The following is a 21,630-nucleotide window of genomic DNA, read 5'->3' as shown; positions in this document are numbered from 1 at the left end:
ATCTACAAACTAGATTATATACTTCTTTTGATTGTGGAAAGGTCAGAATAAACATTTTTAGGAACTACAATAATGTGAAACTCAACATGGTAAGAGTTACATTTCATGTCCTTATCGTGTGCTTATGGTGAGGGTAATATTGCGCCATTTGGTTCACTGGCTCTGCAAACTTTTGCCACAGAAAGCAATTAATCATGAGGCTTTTAAGCAGACATGACTGAGGCTGATGTGGCTAGAGGGAATGGGGTGCAAGTATAGCATTCAATATTGGTCTGGAATTCTGGCAGATCTATATTCAAGTCATTTTCAAATTTGAGGGAGGCAGTTATGGAGGACTATCTATCTAATAAGAGTGTTAATGTTAGCGTACATTGGGCACTCAATACTGAGGGTATGTATAATACATGCATGACCAGGGTGGTGTGTGTGGTGAGGATGGAATCATAGGGACATGGAATTTAGTTAGAGCTGTGGGACCTACGTAAATGGAGAATGTGAACTTCAACTTACTACTTTATTCAACAAAGACTTTCTAGAAGTGAGAGTTAAACCTAGAGTCTGTTCGCCCAACAAAAATGTGAAAAACCAAGAATTTTTTACAGACCTATGAACTCATTGGCTAATTTGTGAAACCTGTCCCAGACGAAGTCAGTAATTTTCCTGCCAGTGGTACAGTGCTTTTGGACATAGTTACTGGAAGAATTTTCTTTGCCAGTGATGTGCTGCTTAAGGTGGAAGAGACAGTGGTTAAGTGTCAGTACAAACTTCCATCAGTAAATGTGGGCTTTATGTCTACAAGCAATACTTTGGAAGCAAGCTCCCTATCACACATTTCTCTGAAAGTAGTTTAAGGAGTCACTTTCCCTAAGCTGCAATAGTCTTGTTACTTGCTAGATGACATGTTCTAGGCAGTAGTGCTCCCAGTCAATTGCTTGTCTGAGCACCAGCCTGCCTAATGTGATAGAGATGAATGCATGCATATAGCTATTGGTTAAGAGCTAAACAGACACAGAGTCCTGGTTACCATGCCAACAAGCTAAGGTTTGAGGTAAGTAATTCACTTAATTTTTTGAAAGTTTGATTTTATTCTCCAAATTACCTCTTTTGGTTTAGATTGTGTTATTGTGTTTGTGCGTATTGGGATTTATTTTTTAGCATAAAGAGGTCCTCAAATCATCTCTAATGATACTCCATTTTTTGCCTATGATTACGAATGATGATTTAGACGGGTTAGCATAGGTAGCTGGTATACAGGTTTCTTTAGATTTGATATAAATAGATTCAGGAAGGGGATGGGAGAGACAACACATCAAATAATTCAGAATATCTTAAGTATAATAGCCTTATTTAAAAAATAGCTAAATATAAATCAAGTAGGTGTACTATTTTTAAATAATGACACTGTTGTCATCATCATTATGATTGACCAATATTTCCTTCTCTGTAAACTTGTGTTTATTATATATTGATAAACTCTAATAGAGGGAAGGATATATTGGTTTAAATATTGGCTTAGATTAGATAGAATCCCTGTCATATGAAGATTTAAAACCTACTGGATATAATTATCTTTCAGTAACTTTGGAAAGTACATCAACTTGTCAAACCTGACATCAGTTTAGCAAAAAGAGAAAATATTAAATAATGAAGATGGTTTATTATAAAAATCTTATGAGTATTTTAACTTATTTTGCAAATATTTTCAGGCATAATTAGGACAGAAAATGAGCAAAGTAGATGTAAACTGTCTTATGACAGTTCTTTCCCCTTTGCCACAAGAGATGTGTTCCATTTAAAGTCTTGTAAGTGCTGGCTTTAAAATAATGTATTGCCATATTTTATTTGCTCCTTTGTATGCTCAGAGATAAAATAACAATATCAAAGCAGTAAATACTATACAGAAAAAATTGATGGAAACAGTAGTATAATAGAAAAATATAACTCACTTTTCCTATTTATATGGGAATATTGGAACACAAATCAAAAAGAAGGGAGGTTCTGTGAGAAGGGATACATTTTTAAAAAGTGCCTATTTTCTTTTCTTTTCCTAGTTCCTCTTTTTAAAGACTGTATTGGGGGGGGTGCATCATTACTCAAACTGCATGGCATGACACTTCTAGAAGGTAGTATTAAAACACGAACCATGATGACAACTGGAAACACGAACTAGTTGTGTAGAGGTTATAAAAAGTGATTCTCCAAAGTGACTGTTTACTCCTTTCATTTAGCTTCCATGATTTTGCTCTAACTTCTCTTCAGTGCTTGGCAGAAGGATTTTTACGCACATCTTTGTAAAAGAACAGTAAAGAAGATTTCAGTTGTTCATGACAGATGATTTAACTACATATGTCTTAAACTGTAACCTCTTTTTTCTCAATTATTATGTTGATATTTATATTTTTCTTTTTCCATTTTATTCAAAGTAAAATAACATACTTTATGAAATTTACCTTAAACATTTCCTTTTCATGAGATAGTGATAGGTAAATATAACCCATTGTGATAAATTATCTACTTTGTTATTACAGAATTTTGGCTTTCTTTAAATTGTCATGAGGTCAAATCATTTTTGCCTAGGTGCACAATGATGGCCCTAATAGTTAAATACAGAGCTATTTCTCTGACTCTTACTCCTGGTATATATGGTGAATATTTCTTTGCTTATACATTTTTTGTTCATGGTTCTAAACTATTGGCTAACTCAAATAAGCCTTAAAGACTGGCATATGGTCCTGTCCCAGAGGATAAGTTACTCACTTCTTATAATTGGTTTATAATGTTGGTTTGTAAACAGTATAAAGACCCTCTCTCTCTCTCACTCTGTCTCTCTCCCCCTGCACTCTTCCTCTCTCTCTCTCTCTCTCTCTCTCTCTCTCTCTCTCTCTCTCCTCTTTTCTGTTTTCAGAGGGTGCGTTGATGTTTTTTAATGAAAGCAATAACTTCTTTGGAGCTCTCCTTAGTATCAGTACTTCTTTCTTGAAACTTTTGGACGTTTAAGTGTTCAGCCCTATGTTTTGTCTAGCTATACTCAGTTTTTGTCACCAGAATAAATATACTTGCTTTTTATTTGACTGAGAACCCCAACATTTGTGTAGTGTTGCCCTAATGTAAATTCTTTTTTTTTTAAATGTTTATTTAATTTTGAGAGAGAAAGAGAGAATATGAGTGCAAGCCCGGGAGGGGCAGAGAGAGAGAGGAAGACAGAGAATCCAAAGTGGGCCCTGTGCTGACAGACCCAAGGGCAGAGAGACCTGATGGCAGAAAGCCCAATGTAAGGCTCGAACCCATGGATCTAAGATTGTGACCTGAGCTGAAGTTGGACACTCAACCAACTGAGCCACCCAGGCGCCCCATATAAATATGTTGTAATAACCATTATTACTCTAGGTTTGCTGACTCTGCAATTTACTGAAACTTTTATTGCTCTTGTGACTAGTCATAGTGTATCTGCTCATACATTTGTCATCATAAGGCTGCTCTTATTTTACTCTATCCTTGTAAGAGTTTGCTATATGCAGCAATAAATCAAAGATTGTGCATATAAAATTTCTGGAAAGAACTTCATTAATTAAAACCTATTGAGAAAAAGATGATTCTCAGCGGGCAAAGTGCATCATTTCAGCAGTTTTTTCACTTAGTAACATCTATTAAATTAGTTTTCTTGTTACAATCAATGATATCTTCGATTTGATTAAAAAATGGTGTCATCTACCAGCCTTCCAATGCCCTCAAGCATTTTATATCCAAAATGCAGACTTAATAGGGCCAGATATTTTAGAGAATGAAGTATGTAAAGAATATTCATTTTTTAAATAAAGCATCACATCATTATGGGGATACTAGGGATGTTGGAGAAATCTCAAGTGTATTACTACACTAATCAATAGTGTATAAATTAGCTCCTGAGTTATAACAGTGTCAATTTTTCAAGATCTGATCAGTCAGGGATAATTAGAATGGACTTGCCAGAGTTAAAAATATAATAAAATGCACAAAATCACAACTGGCAGAGTATTGCTGTGCACTGACAGATGTTTGGAAAAGTTGGAAATAACTCCCACTCGAATGGGTAAGTTTCACAGTAGAGTGTGACAATGACCAAAAGAGTCTAATTTTTTTGACCAGAATAAAAACTTAATAAGGGAGAAGACATAGCCATCTTGTTAAACTCATGCACAAACCCATTTTATGTTGAAACTACTTGATCAAAGTACATTCTGATAAAAAGGCCATTAAAAGATGGTATCCAGGCCCTTTGGCTATTTTCAGTGGGTGACCTTACAGTCCATTGTTGGTTTCACAATTACTGAGAGCCAGTGAGCATAGACTCTTTATGTTCTACCAGAATTTTGAAGGGGATAAGCCAAATCCGCCTAAGCCTCAGTACACAGAATTCTATAGAGTTAGCATCAACAATGGCTATGGCTGATCACATTATCCAGTAAATCATCATCTACACATCATTCAAGACAGAACCATTTTTAAAAAGAAAGATATATCTTGGAATTGACAGGCCTGATAAATCAAATCTAGGCTTCAAAGCCAAGAGTAGATTCAGTGAAACCATATGAAGCCACAAGTTGGCTCAGAGAAACTATATAGTAAAATTAAACTTGTTTCCAAATGTCATAGGTACACTTAAAAGCCTCATTTGGTTGGAATTGAATAATATATAAATTAATTTATGTATGTAGATTATAAGGGGGAATAACACTGAAATTTAAACATCCCATAGGCTCTGAGATTAGATATCCTTATTTTTCATTTGGGTCCAATAAATTAAATGATTCTGAACTTGAAGATAAAAAAAATAGCTAGAAGTGTCTCCTACTGAATTCCAATTCCTACTGAAGAACAAATGCAATTAATAAATAGAAGGACAGGGGTGCAGTCAGGTAAGGGGCTGACTTTGGCTCAGGTCATGATCTCACAGTTCGTGGGCTCAATCCCCACGTCAGGCTCTGTGCTGACAGCTCAGAGCCTGGAGCCCGCTTCACATTCTGTGTCTCCCTCTCTCTCTGCCCCTCTCCCACTAGCACTCTGTCTCTCCCTGTCTCTCAAAAATGAATAAAAACATTTAAAAAATTTTTTTAAATAAATATAAGGACAGTGGTGAAATGGAAATGCACTGGCCAGATCTCCCTCAAGGCAGGACTTGTTCCATCTGTCAGTAGATAGCCTCCAACTGTTAGCTCCTTCAGTGTTTGCCTCAGCAGTGGAGTGCTGCCTCACTGAAGGGATAGCTTTCTTAGGGTAGTCCCCATCACATGACTGATGGTGGGGTATACAGGCCCTGCAATTTTGGTCCACCAAGTAGTGGACTGCATGTACTCTAGAGCTCTGCACAGCATTAACCAAAGCTTTGCTAGGACTGCAGTGCTATTCAGTGACTCACTGTGCTCAGTCCTGCTCCCTTCCCTTTCCAACTGCTCTACTAGTTATCCTGAATGCCAGACTCCTTCTCTGTGTCTGCTTTTGGAAAACAAGTTTGCAGAAAACAGCATACAAAAATGATCTCTGCAATGAAAATATCAAGCCCCAGCTCTTCTCTGAATGTCACAACAAACAGTTCAGCCTACAGAGGGTTTTGGTACCTTAAAAAATGGCAACTTACGGTGTCTACTTGTTGCACCAGGAACCAACTTTCTCATTGCTGTGCCAGAAAGAGTTGTATGTTATTTCCTTATTTTTCAGACACTTGCCTATGAAATAATAGTTATTGGGCATTCTCTGGAGTGTGTGTGTGTGTGTGTGTGTGTGTGTGTAGTATCTAAAAAATACGGATAAAAATGATTTACCTCTAGGGCAAAGATTTTCAGAGGAGAGAAATGTATTTGTAAACTGTTGCAGATGACTTCTAGACTGGCTTACTTTTAACAGCTTAATTCAACACTTTCCAATACACCTGCTTATTTCCACTGAATTAAGCAATCTTAAAATCACAGCACAGAAAAATAAAGAGGCCTATTTTTTTTAAAGGAAAAGTAAATGTATTATTAATCCATCCTTGAATCTCCCATTCTTGGGTTTAAAGGAGGTGTATCTCCCACTATGGGAAGCTTCTTCTTCAGGACATATGTGGCTGGCAGATGCGGGATATGATTTCATTGCATAGGGCCCCTGTGTTCTCGTTGTGCCTTGTTCTCGTTTTTAAGAGGGAAGTCAAGAGTGTTGAAGGTAGGTCTCAAGGCATCATCTAAATGTACATCATAGCAATCTACTCCCTGAAAGGTGTTCTTTTAGCAATTGCAATTTCCCCTTCTCTCACATTTCTAGTCCCTAACACCTGTCTATCAGATACAAAACTTCTTATAACTAGCACCTCTCCTCCAATGCTTAATTATGGAAATGGAAATGGAGATTCATCTCTTATAGCTTCAATTATTTTAAGCCCCAATCAGAGGACTACAGATCTAATTTATTTAATGCCTTCAAATTTTCTTAGTTATTAAATTAATAAATATTAGGAAAATTACTCATTCCTCTTCCTAGATATTTTTAAAAGGGAAATATATTTATTACTGAACCCTAAATATATTAATATAATTTCTATATTTTCCTTAAAGAAAAATTCAACAAAAAAATGATATTTGCTCTTCTGTTTTCTCCTAAACCTGAAGATTACCTATATAATTTCAAAACATAAGTTAGCAATAAAGTTGCTCTTCCCACCCTCCACCATACATAGCCTCTTAACTACCCACTTGTGCTTTCCAGTGGAAACTGCTAATGGTTTGATTATTATGATTTGAGAGCAAATAGTTTTTCTCTAGTTTATTTTTGGAAATAATGGTAAACTCTTTTTGGAATATGTTAAATTTTGTGTCACCCAGTAGTATCTGTTTTTCTTTCTGTCTTCTCTGATTTATCGGTTATTTTAAGAATGCAAATATGATCTAGGGTTAGAAGTTGATGTCAGATTGTGACTAATTCACCCATGCTCTATCTGCTGCTTTTTCCTTTCTCTGCTGACCCCCTTATTCCTTTGCACCATCAAATCCTACCTAAATGATCAGCAACGCTTCATGCTCTAGGACACTCTTAATGTTTAGTGGCTTAATATTGAATTGTCTTTTCTGCTAGACTGTGATATTGCTCATGTTTTTAGTAAATGGGCTTCAGGATGGTTCCCTGTGCATGACTATGTTTGTTGGTTTGGGTTTTATGATGGAAAAGTGAGGGCAGGGGAGAAGCTATCCTGTCTATTCCACTGATCTCCTTAGGCCTCCAGCCGAGTGATTTCTCTTTATTTGAAGAGTTCACTCACCTCTTTACTTGAAGAGTTATTTATCTGCTTGAAGGTGTGTTTTTCACCTGCTGTGTTACCAATATGGTAACAATAAAAAAGGAAGAATATGATTGGTTTGATATAAGTTTAGAGAAATTGCTGAATGGGCACAACTGGAAGGACTAGAAGGCGAGATGGTTAAGGATATTGGTGAGAAAGAAAATTAAATAGTGAATTCTCAAATTTAATTGGGTTTGGAACAAAGTACAGCTAACAGGATTTATAAGTTTGGATGAAATGAATGTGTCAACCAGGTGCTAGTAGAAAATGGATAAGATTCTTAAAAGAAGTAAGAGTTTATATACTAATATTTGGTCAGTCAAAAAAGCATGGTAAAGCTCCCAAAGACTGTCAATAGAGGGAATTCTCACCTTCTCTAGGCCTGAATGGCTATAGAAGGAAGGGATGGAGGTGGGGGGGTGGGAGAACAATGAGAGAGAGGGAAAGGCTGAGAGAAAGAGAGGATAATGAGAATTTTACAATTAGAGGAGGCCATTGAAAATGGAATGTGGTCTTTGGTAGTACAGGGAGACAGGAGAATAAATTCTTCAACCTCGCTGTCCTCTCACCCTCTGACACCATGTCTATTTGGCTGAACTCATCCAAAAACCAGAGTTGCAAGGGATACTGGTTGAGAAAGTACATCAGTGAGTCTCCTGGGACAGAGACCAGGTTAGAAAAGACAAGACTATAGATTTGTGTGGAGTATGAGGCTTCTTTTAGTGTAAGGAAGTGTAAAAGTTATAGTACTTTTTAAAACGCAGATAGAATGGATTTTAAGCATTCAGTGGTGAAGCAGTTTGAAGAGTGACAAGTAAGTGTCTGATAAAGTAGAGGAAGAGTGAAGGTCATTAGGCTTGCTCTTGAAGGTATGGAGTGAACTACCTTCGTTTTCTTGAGAGAAAGAGTTTTCCGGGGATATAGGACTTTCAGTGCTAAAAGTGTCCAGAGAGTCTGGGCAAATTGGGCAGTTGGTCAAACTTCTTGAAGGATAAGTGGATTTGACAGGCATTCCATGCAGAGGGAAAACATTAGCCTGGGTATAGAAATAGCAGAGCATAGGGAATGTTTGCAAGGACAATGAATTGCATTTTTGCTCTAGTTTAGAGTGGATTTAATAGGAAGAATAAATAAAATAAAAAGTAGTATCACTAGGTTATAGAAGAACAAGAAGCTTGAACTTTATGCTATATAACCAGCATTTTGGTTTTCCAGTATTGATGTTGAATCTCATTGACTGATGTATAAACGTCACAAAAATAATACACAAGCATAGATCCTGTGTGTACCTCCCATCTAGCAGTATGTGACTTTTTTCTTTCCTTGGTTATCTGTGATTTTGTCATTTTTAGCAACCATTCAAACTATCTGAAGTCTTTAGATGAAATCTGTTAGTGTGTGTTTCTATACATATATGGCCCTAATTGTCAAGGAAACTCAAGTTTCAAATATAGATTTTTAAAAAATTATCAGATGAAACAGTAATCAGTAGGATTAAAATAATTAAAATTCAGTTTCTCCCCTAATATTCAAGTTTTAAAATCCCAGGTAAGAAATTAGTGCCAGATAATGCCAGATGTTTTCTTAAATTTGGAAGAACATAAACATTTCCAAAAATCTGTCATTTGAAGAAATCAAGTCAAATTAAAAATAGGAATGGCTGGAGGAGGGTGGGGAGACGGGTTAAATAGGTGATAGGGATTAAGGAGAGCACCAAGTGTTGTAAGGAGGTGTTGAATCACTATGTTATACACTTGAAACTAATATTGCACTGTATGTTAACTAACTGGAATTAAAAAAAAAAATCTTTGCAGGGTCACCTGGGTGGCTCAGTAGGTTAAGCATCTGACTTTGGCTCATGTCATGATCTCAGTTCTGAGTTCGAGCCCCATGTCAGGTTCTCTGCTGTCAGCACAGAGCCTGCTTCAGATCCTCTGTCTACCTCTCTCTCTGCCCCTCCCCAACTCATGCTCGCTTTCCATCTCTCTCTCTCTTTCTAAGAAATAAATTAACATTTAAAAATAAATAAATTAAAACTTTAGAAAAATAAAAATAGAATTGGCTGTTAGAATATAGAATATAGAGTATAAAATAGAATATAAAATAACAATTCCTTTTTCTGTTTTAAATATAACTTAAACTTATAAACTGCCATCTTGAATGATCTAAAATGCTTCATTATGAATCACTTTTTAAAAAGCCTAATATCAGTTTAATACTGATACTGAGGGGCACCTGGGTGTCTCAATCGGTTAAGCATCTGTCTGACTCTTGATTTCGGCTTAGGTCATGATCTCACAGGTTGGTAGGTTCCAGCCCTGTATCGAGTTCTGTGCTGACGGCATGGAGCCTGTTTGGGATTCTCTCTCTTCTTCTCTCTCTGCCTCTCTCTCTCTCTCTCTCTCTCTCTCTCTCTCTCTCTCTTTGCCTGTCTCTCAAAAAATAAAAAGAATGACAGTTTTTAAAAATATATTGATACTGAATAATATTTTTTTTCATGGGATTAGTCAGTTCACTAAAATACTTAAAGAATCCCAGTAACACCAGAAATCACTACTTTTCTAAAAACAGGGTTGAAAGAAGAGTCAACTTTTCAAAGTCGATGATGATGTTCTGGGGTTGTCGTGTGACATAAGACTTTGAAGTCCTAATGGATAGGAAGCTTGGCTTTTTCAAGTGGCCACTCATGCCCAAATTCTCACCAAAGCTGCAGAGCTGGTAGCTACTGTGAGACTAGTTTTCAGGCTTATTTGTCCACAAAGTACAGTTCAAACATTAATACCTGAAATTGGTATAATTTTGTTTATTGAGAACCATAAATTAATTAAATTATCTCTACCTAGAATTTTTCCTCTAAAGTAATGTGGAAAAATGTTTATTAATCATATATACCTTATATATCATAGACTCTCAATCGGTGTATTTTTAAAATGTTACCTTTGAAGGTCTATTTGCTGTCTTTATGCTCATCTCTGTAGCCACTTCCTCCTATGGTAGAATTACTTGAACAACATACTGCAATATTAATCAGTCCTAGATTTATATAACTCAGTATCATTCCTGTTTTCAGAGGTGAAATTTTGAGTTTTATGAATCAGATAAAATAAATAGGTCAGGAAGAAACTGCCTGTGGATTAAAATAGTCAGAGGTCTAATTGCAACTTAAAAAAATGAGGCTAAAGTGCCATTATCCAGCTTTTCAATTATTTCTTATGTTAATATTTTCTTCTTGAAGTAATAGCCACATTGACCTTTATAGAACAGAAATAAACTAGAGAATGTTTCTATATAATGCTTTATTTATTGTTGTAAGTATTTTACTAGGATACTATGTCCACTTTACAGTAAAGAATTCTGAGCACTAAATAAGAATCAATGAGTAGGAGTTACAGGGAGGTCTCATCATCCTCTTGGAATACCTGTAAAACTGTTGTGCCATATATATCCATGTTGAAGTGTTTAAACAACTCGTGAGTTTTTAAATTGTCAAGAACACACTGGCAAATGCACAGTCAGGCCAACTTGGACCAAGAGAGACAGAGACTAGATTCCAACCTGCAAGAGGCAGCTGGTGAGGCTGCTCAGTAAGCATGGGGAACATATTCTGTAATGCTCTCCTCTAAAGTGGCTAAGATGATGATAAAAAAGAAAGAATAACCCAGAGGGCATCTAGGACCTTTTGGCAAACAGATATCGTTCCCTTGTACCATCCCATCTCTGCACTCAGAGGGATTTCTCAAGGTCAACATTTGAGAAGCATCGGAGAAAAATGTTCTGTTATATATTCTCCTCAGGCCATAGGCTGCCTACATTGATTATATTTACATTTTCATAACTAAGAGAGATTATAAAAAAATGTTTCTACTTCCATAGTAACAAAAATCTGACCAGAAAAAATTCGCCTTTTTACTTATACTTGCAGAAGTTCTTCAGCTGGCAACTCTTGTGCAGTTGTGAAGTTCCCTGTGGCAAGGTCAAGTTAGAAATCAACTTGCTTCTTTTTCTGTGTACGTTGGAAAGTGAAAACATTTCTTTTCTTTCTCCCTCTTTTTTGGAGTTATTTCTTCACTGTTAGCAATTTCACATTGTACCTAGTATTACAAGACATATCTATTATTAAAATGTGTGAACCAATGTTTACTTAGAATTTTATGACTCTTTGATTCTTTATATCTTTCCCAAAATGTAGTTAATTCTCAAGGTTATAGCCCTGAACAGATTGAGGAATTGAATCTCAATCCATACAATCAAGTCTTTCTATATTAAACGTTAAACTACAGTTATCAAGAGTACTCTTTATTGATAATATATAATAATTATTATTATTAGGAAATTTAAAGGAGTTGCCATGACTAAGTTCAGAGAAAGGAGTTTTTGTTGTTTTGATTTCAAATAAGTATTCTGAAGTTTCTATATGCAAATGGGGGCAATGACTGCAGAGTGTAATGGTGGAAGGAAAATGATCAACTTTAGCTTGGTAAGAGGACATTGGTAATTTCTTCGATTCATTTCAAATCGTGATATGTGATTAAGGGATTAGATTTATCCGTTTGGCTTCAGATGTCAGAACTAAGGGAAACTGGTGGATATCTTAGAGAGGCAAATCCAGTAAAATCAACCATGGGCTTAAGTAGACTCTGAATGATCACAAATTGCAGATATTACAGATTCTTATATTGAATGAGAGGTTGGACAGTATGCATACCAAGGCATTCTCCAACTTCAAAACTCTAAGATTTTACAACTTTTATAATCTGAGGAAGATATAAACTTAATCTGAGAAAGGTAAATATTACTGAGCTCATTTTAAAACTCTTTTAATTATAATAGTCTTCAGAGCCCATTTCTTTCTTCCATGAGAAAAATATAAAGTTACAAAAATGTCTTTCCTGATTTTCATTCTTTTCTTCCTCTATGCATACCTCCAAACTTCTTTCATCTTACTTCTTCCTTCTCCACTTGTGATGGATGCATATGGAGTCATTGTACTTAGTAGTCTTTGACCCAACAATCTGGAATATCATTTTTCTGTGCTGGTGCTGACTACAGTAAGACTCTTTGGGGAAGAGAGGCTGTGATGTGAACCCAGACTTAGAATGGGAAGCCTTCTAAGAACTACATTAGAATCAATATGGCTCTTCCTTATGTGTGTTATGTAACAAAATGATTTAGCATCAAAAAGCCAATCATGAAAATTTATACTCTTTGAATCCTAGGATTATTATGATCTCTATTATCATGAATAAATACATGAAAAAATGGCATTCCTAATAACTTGAAAGTTCATCTAGGATTAAGAATCACTGTTTTAACCCAAACATTTATCAGAGTTTTAAAAGTTAAATTACTTCTGTATGATAAGTCTTTCTGCTCATAGAAAATTCTTAAAATGCCATTGTGAACTCTGGAATGAATAATACATAAAGCCACATCCTCTTGTCACTCACTCATGGATACTTTCTCATATCATTCTTTTCAGTAGCCGAGAGCAGTGATCTCATGAGTTAAGGTACAAGATGCAATGCTATATGGAGCAAAAGTAGAGGAAAGCCTGGAGGGCAGGACTTCATGAGGTTCAAACAGAGGGGCCAAGAACATCCTTGGCAGGGAGGGAATAACAGAAAGATATTAAATTATTTTTACAAAGAGAGGAATCCAATGGGAATGGATATAAGGAAGGACCCTGACAGAAGACAACCTAAATTTGTGGAAAGAGCTTAAAATTCATGCTAAAAGATCTTCAGATCTGCTGTTATCTTTTGCCAAGTTGTGTAGTCTATATTAGCTTTCTTTTCTTTGTCTGTAAAATCAGAAATAATTCTACTTCACAGTAGTTATGATTTAGATAAAATGTTTATAAAAGCATGTTAAAATTTTCTAAGGGTTATGCATGAATTAATAATATTAATGATGTTGCTAATGATGATTATCTTAAAGTTGTTTCTGAAGTCTGAATCATATATATACAACAATTAACCAAGAATTAAAGCTAACTAAACTTCTGAATATTTGAGGACAATAGCAATTTCTCCTAAGAAAAAGCTCAAATGTTACCTTATCAACTACCTCTGTAACTCTTAGTTCTACAAATGGATTTTTCTGTCACCTGGCATTTGGGTAGAAGTTCTGACTGCAAGGTTGAGACAGGGAGAGCGAAGGAGAAGTAATTGGTTTCATCCCCACTCCTGATTTGCCTTTTTTTAGTTTTATTTTTATTTTTTATTCTGTTGTAGTAAACACACTTAACATGATCTGTATCCTCTTAAAATATCCTTGAGTGTACAGTACAGTAATGGTAACTATAGGCATGATTTCATACAACAAATCTCTAGAACTTATTTATCTTGCGTAACTGAAACTTTATACTCATTTATTAGCAACTTCCTATTTCCCTTTTCCTTCCAGCCCCTGGAAACCACAATTCTACTCTCTACTTCTATGATTTGACTATTTTAGATACCACATATAAGTGGAATCATTCAGTATTTGTCCTATGACTGGCATATTTCCTTAAGGTTCATCCAAATTGCTGCATATTTCAGACTTCTTTCTTTCTGAAGACTGCATAATATTCTATTGTTTATCAACCACATTTTCTTTACCCATTCATCCATTGATGGACCTCTGTGTTGTTTTCACATCCTTGCTGTTGTGAATAGTGCTGCAGTGAATGTGGGAGTGCTAATAGCTCTTCAAGATCCTGCTTTCAGTTCGTTTGGATAAATCCTCAGTTGGATTGCCAGATCATATGGTAGTTCTATTTTTAATTTTTTCAGGAAAATTCGTACTATTTTCCATAGTGGCTGCATCATTTTGCATCCTCACCAGCAGTGTTCTAGGGTTCCAATTTCTCCACATCCTTGCTAACATTTGTTATACTTTTGTTTTTGACACCATACTAACTGGTGTGCGGTGATATCACATTGTGGTTCTGATTTGCATTTACCTAAATTAGTGACATTGAGCATCTTTTCATATGCCTGTTGGTCATTTGTATATTTTTGGTTAAATAAATGTTGGAAATTACTTGCCAACCTCAATATTGGTAACCTGTAAAGATAAGGTATTAGCTAGCAATTGCTTAGTTTCTGGGGCCTTATGGATTGTTCCCAACATACTCACAATGGTTTTTCACCAGTGCTTTCTGCTTTTAATCACTTTCTAATCTTCCTCTAGCCAGTCTCAGAAGTTTAAGAAATAAGATACTTATTTAAGCATATGTGTTAGTTCTATTCAACTTTGGTTAAATTTGAGTTTATATGCAATTTATGTGTATGAGTGTGTGGATATATATTGGGTATTCTGTTTAAAATGCCTTACTTTCTGGAAAAAAAACATATCATACATCCAAAATAATCTCTAATTCTACATTTGACCATTTATAACTATAACAATATGCTTTTTTCTCTGAGTGTTCTAGAACTACTACACTGTACTTTGGGTAGCACAAAAAATGGCAATAATAGCAACATGGTATCTTTTTAATTACACCTTTAATCTGTGTTTATTCATTTCTGATTGACAAAAGCAAAACAAAAAAATCAGGAAGTCCATGTTCCAGAAAACTCTTTTCTTGTCAAGATATGTTATCTTGATGCTAACAATATTAAATTACAAGGTGCCTTTTTCTTCTTCAACTAGAGATCTTTCCTATTGCATTTCTGTAAAAACTATAAGAAAATCTTAAAAACCAGATTCATATGTTCATGTGTGGTTGGAAATTGCTTAGTTATTTAGAGGTGCATGCTATTTTCACTATATACATAGTAGTTTCCTGAAAAAAAAAAATAAAGAATCTCCTCTTTCGTGTCCTCACTGTGTGATGATTCAAAATATCTAACTAATTACATTCTTATCACAAAACACAAACTGAACTATCCCATTAACTAGAGGATGATTTTCCTTGTCAATGATGTTCTCATTTCTAGCAGCATTGTTGAGAACATGGGTGCTGAATCTAAGGTTTGTGAGTTTGAGTCTAGCTCTACCATCTATTAGGTCAGGGCTGAGACTTGACTGATACACATCATGATGGTTCTCTCTCTGTTTTGATTGTTATTGCCCATGTTGCTATTATATATTTGTAACATTGCCATTGACCACCTGTATGACCCTGGATAAGTTACTTAATTCATCTGTGTGTGAGTTTCCTCAACTGAGGGATAAAACTGATATCTATCTATCTCATTGGGCTGTTGTGAAAATTAAATTTATAAATATCTATACAGTGTTTAAAAAGTTCCTATTACATAATAAGTGCTTAATACATACTATGTATTATTTTTTATCTCTCTTTGGCTCTTTCTGATCTATGATTCTGTTTCTTGCTTTCTCTGTGTTCTTCCTGTAATTATGCTCTTACAGAATGTAAATGTAAAGAAGAAAGTGAACAGAGGAGAAAAAGTAAAAATAAGAATACTAGCTAGGAGGTTATTTCAATTGCCTGTTCATGAGTTAACAAAGATGAGCTTTATCTAATGTACTAGCTCAGAGAATGCAAAGCAAGGACTAATGATAATAGTTGACATTTATTGAGCCTTTATAGTGTGCTGAGCACTGCTTTTAAAAGTGGTTTCTTAACTTCATTCTGCTGTACATTTTGTTCTAGGCATCCCTATCAACAACTTAAGGACACTAGAGTTTACTGACGTTAAATAATTTGACATCTAATCAGTGACAAAGTTGGAATTTTAATCCAGATATTTGAGAGTCCCAAACGTATGTCCTTAACTACTATATATCGCTTTTCTCCAGGGAAAATATGTATTCAGGCATTGGACCTGAAGGAATCAAGAGACTCTAGTAGATATGGCTTGAGTTATTTGAAAAAAAAACTGTCAGAATATTGTATTTTAATTTTTTGGCATATTGTTTGAATAGCCAGAATGAAGGCTTTCATCAGAAGCAGCTTCATTTTTGATCTCCAAAAGCCATAAGGGTCTTATCAACAACAAAACACCTGACAGTAATAAAGGAGGACTCATTAGCCTTATCTCTGTAGACAGGCTCAACCACTAGCTACCTGGAGTTGTCCCACACTATTTTATCTGGGCATGAGATGGTAAATGGCAAAGCAGCCCTTACAAATAATTCTTTCTTATAACTCTTTTTCATCCTTGCTGCTTCCTAGTCACTAGTATACGAAGAGATTAAATAAAGCCTGCCTGCCTTTGCTCTGAAGGGGAAGCAATGACAGATCTCTTTTATAAATGATCCCCTTCTTTGTTCAAAAGAAATGTCACCCCTTAACGTAATTTACAGCAACTCTTACTATTTATTTCCCTGAATTCGTACATTAGTTAAATCAATCATGGAATCCACACACTGGGGGCTTATGATAAACTTGAGTTTTGGTTGATTTCATTTTTCTTGATTATAAATATTGGAAAGGGAATGAGTTTGAGAAATAAATATCTCTAAATAGATTCCTATTTTATAGGTACCATATAACATACTTTACTCAAAGGTTTAAGAGGAAAACCAAAAACATAGTTATACCTACAAGCACAGACATTACATACATCTGTATATATATTCATACATACAGATGTTCCTATATACAGTTTTTTTTTTTTCAAATTACGTTTGTGAGATTTGGATAAATTCAATAATATGTAACATTTCATAAAATGTCAAGGTCTTATAAGGAAATTTTGTTTCTAATTATCAATTCTTTTTAATATAATACATGTTTCTTTTCTCCCTATAGATTTGGTAAATTTCTCCCCATGCTAAAAATGAAAGATTCACTTTTAAGAGTATCCATAGTTCAGTCATGTCTGATAAATAAATATCTTCATAACATTTATTCCATTAGTATGTATTAAAGGGCCAACTGTGCGCACTCTCCTAGTCACTGTAAAAGGAATGAGGAAAACAAAGTCCTTCTGCATATGGATGTCACATTCTATTGGAGAAAGACTGGCAGTAAACAAGCAAACAAGTGATGTGTCGTGGTGATAAAGGCTCTGACAAACAATGAAGTCAGCAAGGGTGATAGCAATCAGGATGCTATTAAATATCAGGAATCTGTGGTTAAGAAAGTCTTCCATGAGAAAGTTCTTCATCTATCCATAAATGAACAAGCCTTGCCATCTAAGACATCACTCTTCTCAAAGGAAGAAATTTCAGAAAGAAGGCAACAGGAGGTAAACTAATACCTACTCCTTAATGGAGCTTGGATACAAATCCCATGTTTACTTAAGGTCATGCAGAGATATGTTTTGCCGAGGCTTGAGCCCTAAGTGGTTTATTTTACCCAGGGGTAAACTATTTCATATAACTTACCATTGCAGTTAAAAACCCAAACCAATTACTGCCAAAGAAACAGAAATAGAAAATGAATAGGAAGAGTAAACTTGCTTCCGAGAGCTAGAGTGAAAGCCAAATAACGCAGGCTTTTTGGCAAGGGCTGCTTGTTTCCCACAGTTGTAGGACAAAGAAAGTGCAAAATGGATAGAAAGATAGCAGGGGGCACTTGTCTTGGTGCTTTTGTGTTTCTTCCACTTTGGCTGCATTGGAGTATTTAACAATCACTTTGATCTTTAATTTCATTTCAAAGATCTCTAGAAAGTAGTTCCCAGGCATTGTCTTCAAAGGTGATTGTATCCACATTTCTAATCTGTTGGAGCAATTGCTTCATAAAATCCACACCTCCATAAGAGCAATGAAAATAATGGCAAAAATGCCCCAAACCAACCATTTCAGAACTCTTTCTGGAAATTAAGCAAAGAGCTCTAACAATCTGAAGAAGCATTTGTTTATTTATTTATTTATTTATTTATTTAATTTTATTTTTTATTTTTTTAAATTTACATCCAAATTGGTTAGCATATAGTGAAACAATGATTTCAGGAGTAGATTCCTTAATGCCCCTTATCCATTCAGACCATCCCCCTTCCACAACCCTTCCAGCAACCCTCAGTTTGTTCTACATATTTATGAGTCTCTTTTGTTTTGTCCCCCTCCCTGTTTTTATATTATATTTGTTTCCCTTTCCTTATGTTCATCTGTTTTGTCTCTTAAAGTCCTCATATGAGTGAAGTCATATGATTTTTGTCTTTCTCTGACTAATTTCACTTAGCATAATACCCTCCAATGTCTGAATCTTGGTATGAATATCGAGCTTTGCAGCATTTTACTTTGCTCTATTCCCATCCTCTTCTCCTTAGGTCTACAGAAGCCTTGAAACAGCAATTTCACAACCTCAGTATCTGTGAAAACCAGGAACCTAGCAGCCACTGGAGGAGGCAGACAGTTTTAGAGCTCTCCAAAAGTCCCATTCCTAGAAATGTATTATTATTTGACTTGTCTGGCAGCACTCTGGGAAAATGCTGTTCTTGGGCTTGACTTTATTTGACTTAATGTAGCACTCACTTCAGAAAACTCTATCCTCAGGAGGGTGGGTTAAAAACAGTTGGTGGCATTATTTAACATTGCAGTTGCCTGACTGTGATACTAGTTGGTTATAACAAGGGACTGGCAAAAAAAAAAAAAAAAAAAAAAAAAAAAAAAAAAAAAAAAAAAAAAAAAAAAAAATCTGGGGAATTAGATGTACATAGGAGGCTTTACAAAGCTTTGACATATTTATAAGGGATCTAGCAAATTGTTCTCATACAGAGCCACATGCATGCTTAAGGAATATCTGATTTGGTCCAAATCTCTCATCTCTGACTCACCTGAGACTATACAAGCAGGAAGTAAAGATTAAGTAGAGTTGTAAGATACTGAAAGGTAAAGGCTTACCCTAAGAGCAAGGACTGAGATACTTTTTGGTTTAAGACATTTAATGAAATCCCTGTCAATAATTAGCAGACCATTAAGCAAACCAAGCAGAGACTTCAGTGGCCACATATGACAAAGATTACAGACTTTACAGAATTAGCCCAGGAAAGTCAGAAGTGAAATTTTCTCTAGAAGAGATCACAGTCACTTTGAACAGGTAATAGAATCATCCAACTTGTGGATGAGTCAATTGAGATTTTGTAGGCTAAAAATAAAAAAGAATAAAAAAACGAAGGAAGAAAAATGAACAGAGATTTGGAGACCTCTGGAACAATATCTAATACACCAACATATACATTATGGTTGTCCCAGAAGGACAGGAGAGAGAAAAGGAGGGCAGGGGGAGAGTATTTGAAGAAATAATGGCTGAAATTTCCAAAACTTGATGAAAAACATTCATCTATATATCAAAGTACCTCAATGAATTCTACGTAGAATAGACTCAAAGAGATACACCCCAAATTCTAATCATACTATCAAAAACCAAAACCAAAGAGAGACTTTTGAAAAGGTATCCAGATATCTATATGCAAAAGAATGAATTTGACTGCTACCTCATACCATATACTTATATTAACTAAAGAAGTATCATTGACCTCAATATAAGAGCTACAATTCTAAAAATCTTAGAAGAAAACATAGAAGTAAATCTTTAAGGGTGCCTGGGTGCCTCAGTTTGTTAAGCATCGGACTTCAGCTCAGGTCATGATCCTGCGGTCAGTGGGTTTGAGCCCTGCATTAGGCTCTCTGCTGACAGCTCAAGCCTGGAGCCTGCTTCGGATTCTGTGTCTCCCTCTCTTTCTGCCCCTCTCCCACTCATGCTCTCTCTCTCTCTCAAAAATGAATAAACATTTTTTTAAAAAAGTAAAAATTCATAATCTTTGGTAGGGAATTGTTTCTTAGAAACAAGTCATTGAAAAAATACAAGTAAATGGGCTTTGTCAAAAGTAAAAAAAAAATGTACCTCAAAGGGTACCATTAAGAACGTGAAAAAAAACATAGACTGGGAGAAAATATTTGCAAATTATATACCTGATAAGGACCTATATCAAGAGTATATAAAACACCTCTGACAACTCAAGAATAAAGACAATTCAAATTACCCTTGGGCAATATATTTTGAGTAGACATTTACCTGAATAACATATATAGATGGCTAATATGCACATAAAAAAGTGTTCAGTATCATTAATTATTAGGTAAATGCAAATCAAATCCCCAATCAGATACCTCTTCACACCCACAATATGACTAAAAGATAGATGAAAACAACTTTGGCAGGAACATGGAGAAATTGATACCCTCATTCATTGATAGTGCGATTGGAAAATAGTTCAGCTACTTTGGAAAAAAAGTTTGGCAGTTACTCAAATGTTGAACACAGAGTTATTCCATGATACAGCAATTCTATATATCCAAGGAACTCAAAACTATCCCACACATAAACTTGTAGATAGGTGTTCATAGCAGAATTATTCCTATTAGCCAAAATGTGGAAGCAACCAAAGTGCCCATCAACTGAAGAATGGCTAAACAAAAGAGGTATCCATGCAGTACAATACTGGGCAATAAAAATGATGTACTGATGCATGCCACAACCTGGATGAACCTTGAAAACATTATGCTAAGCAAATGAAGCCAGTCATAAAAGACCACACATGGTATGATCTTGCTTATGTAAAATATCTAGTTTAGGCAAATGCTTAGAGACGGAAATAGGTCAGTTGTTTATGGATGAGTTAGGATGGGGAGCCACTGCTAATGGTCATGAGTATTGTGTGCATGTAAAGTTTTTGTTGGTGATTAAAATGTCCTAAAATTGGAGAATGGAATGAGAATTTAATATTAATCAATATTACACTCATTTGGACTTGTAAAGACCACAAAAGGTATTAATTTAGAATGAACTAAAGCATATCAGTATAATTAGTCTTTGTCTTAATTGATCTTCCACCCTTATTTTACTTGTTATTCTTCTATATCTTTTGGTTCCCCACAATGGCTCTATGGACTGTGATGATCATCCTGCTAGACTAGTTATTTATTATGTTAGTGTTGGTAAAATACAATTTTAGTTTTTCTCTAATATACATACTTTCTCACCTGCATTTCTTTTACTTTGGCTATTTGTTTGTGATTGCTAACACCCAGATCCATGTGAGTAAAGGACATTTATTCTACTCCAATGTGTACTTGCCAAAATTGTCTGTTGAAGTCATATGAGATCCTCTTGTCTCTCTAAACTATAATGACTGGCAAGAAAAATTACATAGATACTCCTGTATTTTAATAAGAAAACAATTTATATTTGAATGCTTCTTGAAAGTTTTGTCATGACAGGAGTTTCTGTTTACCTGGTTTGTTGCATTGTTTTACATGCCACATTCCCACCTCAGATTGCTGTATATTTTCTTTTAAACTGTAGTGGGTGCATTCATGGGTATATTAGTTCTCCAGGAAAACAGAACCAAGAGGATATATATTTAAGCATATATATATGAGGAGATTTGTTATAGGAATTGACTTGCATGATTATGGAGGCTGAGGAATCCCATGGT

Source organism: Lynx canadensis, chromosome B1 (assembly GCF_007474595.2).
Source record: "Lynx canadensis isolate LIC74 chromosome B1, mLynCan4.pri.v2, whole genome shotgun sequence".
Taxonomy (NCBI): Eukaryota; Metazoa; Chordata; class Mammalia; order Carnivora; family Felidae; genus Lynx; species Lynx canadensis.
The sequence above is the reverse complement of the archived record's forward strand: the minus strand, read 5'-3'. Positions refer to the sequence as shown.